Genomic DNA, 6,002 nt, shown 5'->3' on the forward strand with positions numbered 1-6,002 from the left:
CCAGTGATAGAATCATAGAATCTCAGGGTTGGAAGAGACCTCAGGAGGTCATCTAGTCCAACCCCCTGCTCAAAGCAGGACCAATCCCCAATTTTTGCCCCAGATCCCTAAATGGCCCCCTCAAGGATTGAACTCACAACCCTGGGTTTAGCAGGCCAATGCTCAAACCACTGAGCTATCCCCCCCACAACTATCCCTGCTGGGAATCCTTCAGAGCCCAGTGCACACAGCAGAATTAAATCTCTCAGAATTGTTGGGCAGGTCCTGTCATGTGTGTTCATGTCTGACACTTTTCTGATCTGCAGACAGGTTAAGGTGCGGGTGAGCTGTTCCTGGATCCCATGCAACCTCTGCTGGGGACACAAACTCCGTATATAGTAAACACTGGGCTTTCCCCACACCCTGGAAGAGACTCACATTTGCTGAGCTGGAATCAGGCCATAGTTAAAGTTACAGCCCCTGCAGGCTATGGTAAGAATTGTAACCCAGCATGCCCTAGGAGTGCTGTGAAATTCACAGGGAAAAGCTTGACTGAATGCTGGAGCTAATGTTGTCAAACTCTAGTGTCAGCTACAGCTCAGAGAATCCCCATTAGGATGCTAGCATTTTTAAAAGACAAACTTATTAGAAAGCCAGGGGAAAAGAGAAAACAGTTACACCAGCGAGGCCCCAGTGAGCACTGCGTGGGCAGATGCAAAATCATTACTCCATCCAGCTGCAGAGCAGCCTTAGTAAGACTAGGCAATAGTGAACAGCCATGGGGCAGCAAGACATAGCTCTGCAGGCCCAAACAAACATCTTAAGGCCAATCTGTAAACAGGATCTGTAAACGGCTGATCGCCATATTTGGGGTCGGGAAGGAATTTTCCTCCAGGGCAGATTGGAAGAGACCCGGGAGCTTTTTCGCCTTCCTCTGTAGCATGGGACACGGGTCACTTGCTGGAGGATTCTCTGCTCCTTGAAGTCTTTAAACCACGATTTGAGGACTTCAATAGGTCAGACATAGGTGAGAGGTTTTTCGTAGGAGTGGCTGGGTGAGATTCTGTGGCCTGCGTTGTGCAGGAGGTCAGACTAGATGATCATAATGGTCCCTTCTGACCTTAATATCTATGAATCTATGAATCTAGGAGTTTCCTGGGCTCATCTTCCTGGCCCCACTGCCCACCTCCCCTCTTTTCCCCTGCTCGACTTATATCTGACCTAGTTCTCTCTGGATTCCCTTCAGAGAGGCACCTGAGAAAGATTCAGCCATCCCCCAACCCCTTGTTCTGGGGAGAAACAAAGTGAGTGTCAAAGCCTTGGGGTTGGGACCAAGTAAAGATGCTTCTTTCTGGCTGGTCTGTTTCAGTTTAATAACCCAAATCCTGTCCATGTGGCCAGTGGCTGAAAGTCCATTGGGGAGCTGCTCAGGGGGCTGTGTGAAATGCGCTGGGATCTCAGCCTGGTTCCCGGGGTGTAGACGTCTCCATCACACGCCGAGGTAACCAGCAAACTCTCCACTGATCGTGCCCCTCTGTGTGAGGCTCAGCGGAGAGGTCAGGGACTCAATGGACCGTGCAGACAGAGCTCCCCTCTCCCCTTTAGAGAGAGATTCATCCCAGGTCAAGGCAGAGGACCAATGGCCCAGGAAAGTATATGTGAGGGGAACTGGTACTGGGACCCCTGCATTGTACAGGTAAGGGGTTACACAGAGTCTGCCAGCTCCCTTCTCTATTCCAGCTGCAGGAGGGGGCATCCTGGGACAGATTGAGGGGGCCTCGGAGAAGCAGCCACCTGGGCCCAGAACATGTAATGTAACCATGGTGGGAAAAGGGCAGTGACTGGAGCACCACTGGGGACCCGTCTGGTTACAAGGATGGCTCTGCAGAGGGATACAATGTTGCAACAAAATGCAATTTCCCTTCCTCGCTACTCTGAGTGAAGGCCACATGAAGATCATCCAAAATTCATCTCACCAAGCACAACCCTGCAGTGTCCTCCTTTCTGATGCACCCCACCGCGCCCTCCCCGCATTTCCCAACAGGGGGTGATTGTGAACATGAAACCCCCGCCAGAGCCCTGTACAACACAAACTTATTTCTTGTCCTCCAAGCAAGCCAAACGAGGTTGGCCCTGCCCTGGAAGAGCCCAGCTAGCTTACAGATGGGGAAACTGAGGTACAGAGTCTGTGTCATTCACTGAGCCTGCCCATTCTCATCAGCCACCCCAGTCTCAGCTGATTCTGTGTTATTAGCGCTGCATGTCTGCACCATGCACAGAGCGTGGCTGCTCCCACCCCAGTTCCAGCACCCCGTGTCTCTGCCATGCACTAGGCATTGTTGTACCAAAATGTTGTACCAATAAAATAAAAACCAGCAGGATCTTATTAGAGGGGAACGGCAAAATGCCACATTTATTGTAAATATAATAAAGAAATATAAAACTCACACTGTCCTATCGTTACTTATTCCTTGCTTAACTATATATATATATATATTCATTCATTCATTCATTCATTCATTCATACCAGTTCTGCATAGGGGTTTATAGTTACCAGCCTAGAGGTTGCTCATGACAGGCTACTGGCCAGGTAACCTGTACACGAGAGTGGAGCCGAGTCCGTGTCAGATGCGCATCTGATGCTCCTGAAGGGTAGTGGCAGAACTGGAGACTCAAAGTTCTCAGTCCTTAGTATCCATTTTTATAGGAATTTCTTCCTATGCCAGTCCATGGAATTTGCTTTGTCATATTGTTAGTCATGACTGCTCCAGGACGGCTGTCAGGTGCTCATCAGCTTTTCTTCATCCTTTGAATTGGTCGGGTGGATCCCAGTCTGCCCTCCGGTGGGGTTCTCTGGTTGTCTCCACCTGGCGTCTTCTTCGGCCAATCAATGTTAAATTCCTAGGCTGGCACTTCCCTGATTATTCAAAACCCACCATTCATTCACATACATTCCTTACTTTAATAAAAAACGTATTTCTCATTTCACCGAGTATTGTTATTTTATTTGAGACTCCCTGTCTTTTAACATTCCTTCGGTATTGCCTTTCTTCTATTATACAAAGGTGTTATTTATTTGAGACTCCCAGTTTTTTTTTAACATTCCTGATCCAAACTATAGAGGGTGGGGGTCTCTATGTGACATTTCTATGAGTGCCGCTCCAATTCGCGGTTCTTCATGGGTGTTACAAACAAGCATGTCAATCTCCATCACAAAGTATCTGTTTGCAAGGTAGAGCCAATTGAACATAACCATTTGAGAAAGCAACGTTAATTGATTGGTTTACATTTATAAGCGTCAATCTCAATTATAATCAATGAAAAGCGCCAATACAGAGAAAGCAGAGTCAATTAAGCCGTTTAGTTTTACAAGCGTCCATCTTAATAACAAGTGAGAAAGTATCAATTTAGAGAAAGCAAAGCCAATTGAGCGGTTTGCAAGGTACGGTTTGCAAGCTTTAATACAGAATTGTAAATCAATATTGCAGATTTACAATTATGTCAAATAGAAGAATTATAAATGCAGATTTAATTGCAGATTTACAATTATGTCAAATAGAAGAATTATAAATGCAGATTTAATAAATATTATGAATCAATATTGCAGGTTTACAATTTCTTATGAACAGAATCACAAATATTGGAATATGCCTACAGCATGACTGTTTGCAGCTCCCACCGCCCCGTCAGTGCTATGTCCATGTCATGCCCCAACTCTGCACGTTCTCAGCACTGTGTGTCTGCCATGCCCCCAGTCGGCCGGCTCTCGGCTCTCCCAGCCTGCTCGCACTGCTGTGTGCCTGGGACATGCACAGAGCCGACCTATTCTCCTCTACCTCCCCTACCCCCAGTCCCAGGGCTGGGTGTCTAGGCCATGCTCCAAGCCTGAATCAACTGCACCCTTGTTTCAGTGTTGTGCAGCTGGTCCATGCACCACTGGCCTGTGTGGCTAGTTGAGCTGGTAGGTTCATTTCCAAAGGCCGCGGGGTTCAGTGATTGAGGTGTGGGTCTGCTGTATTTGACGGAGACCTGGCACGAAGGTGTACGTTTCTAATGGTGAGAGTAATTAAGCACTGGAGCAATTTGCCAAGGGGCGTGGCAGAGTCTCTGTCACTGACAAGTTTTAAATCAAGATTCAGAAAAAAAATCAAAACGATGCTCTAGGAATTATTTGGGGTAAGTGCCGTGGCCTGTGTGACACAGGAGACGAGAAAATTGGTCTAGAAGATCACAGTGGCCCCTTCCGGCCTTGGAATCCATGAAACATCGTCCCAGCTTTGTCTGAGTTCACTTTCTGCAGCCTCTTATCACATCTGCAAAGCACAGGTACCTCCCCCAAGGTGCGATGCCTCAGCCAAGACAAACTGCTGAGAAACCGCCGCAGAAGAGATTGAGTTCTTCTGCCTTCCAGCCCCGGGCCGGCTCCAGGGTGTGCTGGGAGTCTCCTTCACCCAGCCCTGGCCAGGATTCTGCTGGTATTCCAGCCTAGCTCAGTTTTGGAAACAGCTCGTGTTGGGAGGGGCTGCATCTCATGCACCCCTTGACCAAATGACTCCAGATTTGTACCCCTGACCCTTCCCTCTGCCCTCAGGTGGTGGATCAGGTTTCTAGCCCCTCAGACTGCGAATGTGAACTTAAAGAAAAAGGGATAATTTGGTTTGGGAAAGAAACGCTGCTGCAGCACCATGGTGCGGCCAGGTGCCAGCCCATAATATTACTGCAGTTGATGATGTGAGCTGGCTACTTTATTGCCAGTTTCCTTCTGTTCCTCGCAGCTGGAAGTTGCCAACAGATTTCTTTCACAGCGAGGATGTTGTTGCTTCTTTTCTTGCCCGAGGAAAGCATCACTTGATGCTTTGATTTTATTTACTCTTTCCTCAAGCTTTGCTTTTAGAGCTTTCACTTAGAGTTACCCAGCTGCTTTTCTTCAAGCCCCTTCAAGGCATTTGCTGGTGGGTCTGTCTAGCCTTTCAGGGCAGAGCCGTACAGATCTAGTACCCTTGTGACAAAGTCCAAGACCAGAAGATTGAAATAAACTTTATTCTGTGAATTTACTCATCTGAATCTACAGCATCCAAATAACGAAACAGAGCAAAATAGGAGCATTGAGCTGGGGAATTGGAGGGAGAGGGAAACCCCACTATGGTTTTTATATTCAGAAGTAAAGAGCAGAGGACTTTGATGGATGACCTGAAATGAGTCAGAACTTAGACCAGGTCTACACTATAAACTTCCATTGGTAGAACTATATCGCTTAGGGCTGTGACAAATCCACACCCCTCAGTGAACGCAGTCGTACCGACTGAACTCCTGGTGTAGACAGTGGTACGTTGACGGGAGAGCTTCTCCCCTGGACATAGCTACCGCCTCTCAGAGGTGGATTAACTACACTGATGGGAGAAGCTCTCCTGTTGGCATAGGAGCGTCTTCACTTAAGCATTACAGCGGCGGAGCAGCACTGGTGCATTTGTTCTGCTGCAGTATTTTAAGTGTAGACCTGCCCTAAGACAGGCGGGCTCTGCTGTGACCCTGAGAGTGGCTCCTGGTTGGCCAGTTTTTGTGTGCCTGGAGGATCACAGAGTTACAGAGACAGGCATGTAAGAGGGTCGGGAAACTCCATTCACCAGTATAATGCTAAGCAAGTCAGTCTTGTCCTCTCTCATCATTTTATTGTGAGTCTCGCAGCACTTGGTGTTTTTCTTAAAGTCCCAGCAGCTGGAGTAGGTAGATTGCAAGGCAACCTCAGATTATACTACAGATACATTTCCAGCCTTCACATTTGTGTAGCAAAGATTGAAAATCGGAAACAAGAACACCCCAAAAGCTGGGAAACCAGAAGGCAAAGAAAATGACACAATATTTAAAAAGATGTTGCAGCCAATCTCATGATTCTGGGGGGCCTGACACACTTTTTGAATGCTTTAGGCTGGCAAGACTGTGATGAGAATGGCAAAGTGTGATAGCTGTAATTTATATATTACCTATGTCTTTGCTCTACTTTAGATATCTCATATTGAGTGATC

The 6,002-nt window shown here is 47.4% G+C and overlaps 1 pseudogene; it reads right to left on the reverse strand.

Moving 5' to 3' along the window:
- The window catches only part of LOC142068404 (von Willebrand factor A domain-containing protein 5A-like), a 268,830-nt pseudogene that overhangs the window by 223,092 nt on the left and 39,736 nt on the right, over window positions 1–6,002 (reverse strand).

Source organism: Caretta caretta, chromosome 14 (assembly GCF_965140235.1).
Source record: "Caretta caretta isolate rCarCar2 chromosome 14, rCarCar1.hap1, whole genome shotgun sequence".
Classification (NCBI taxonomy): Eukaryota; Metazoa; Chordata; order Testudines; family Cheloniidae; genus Caretta; species Caretta caretta.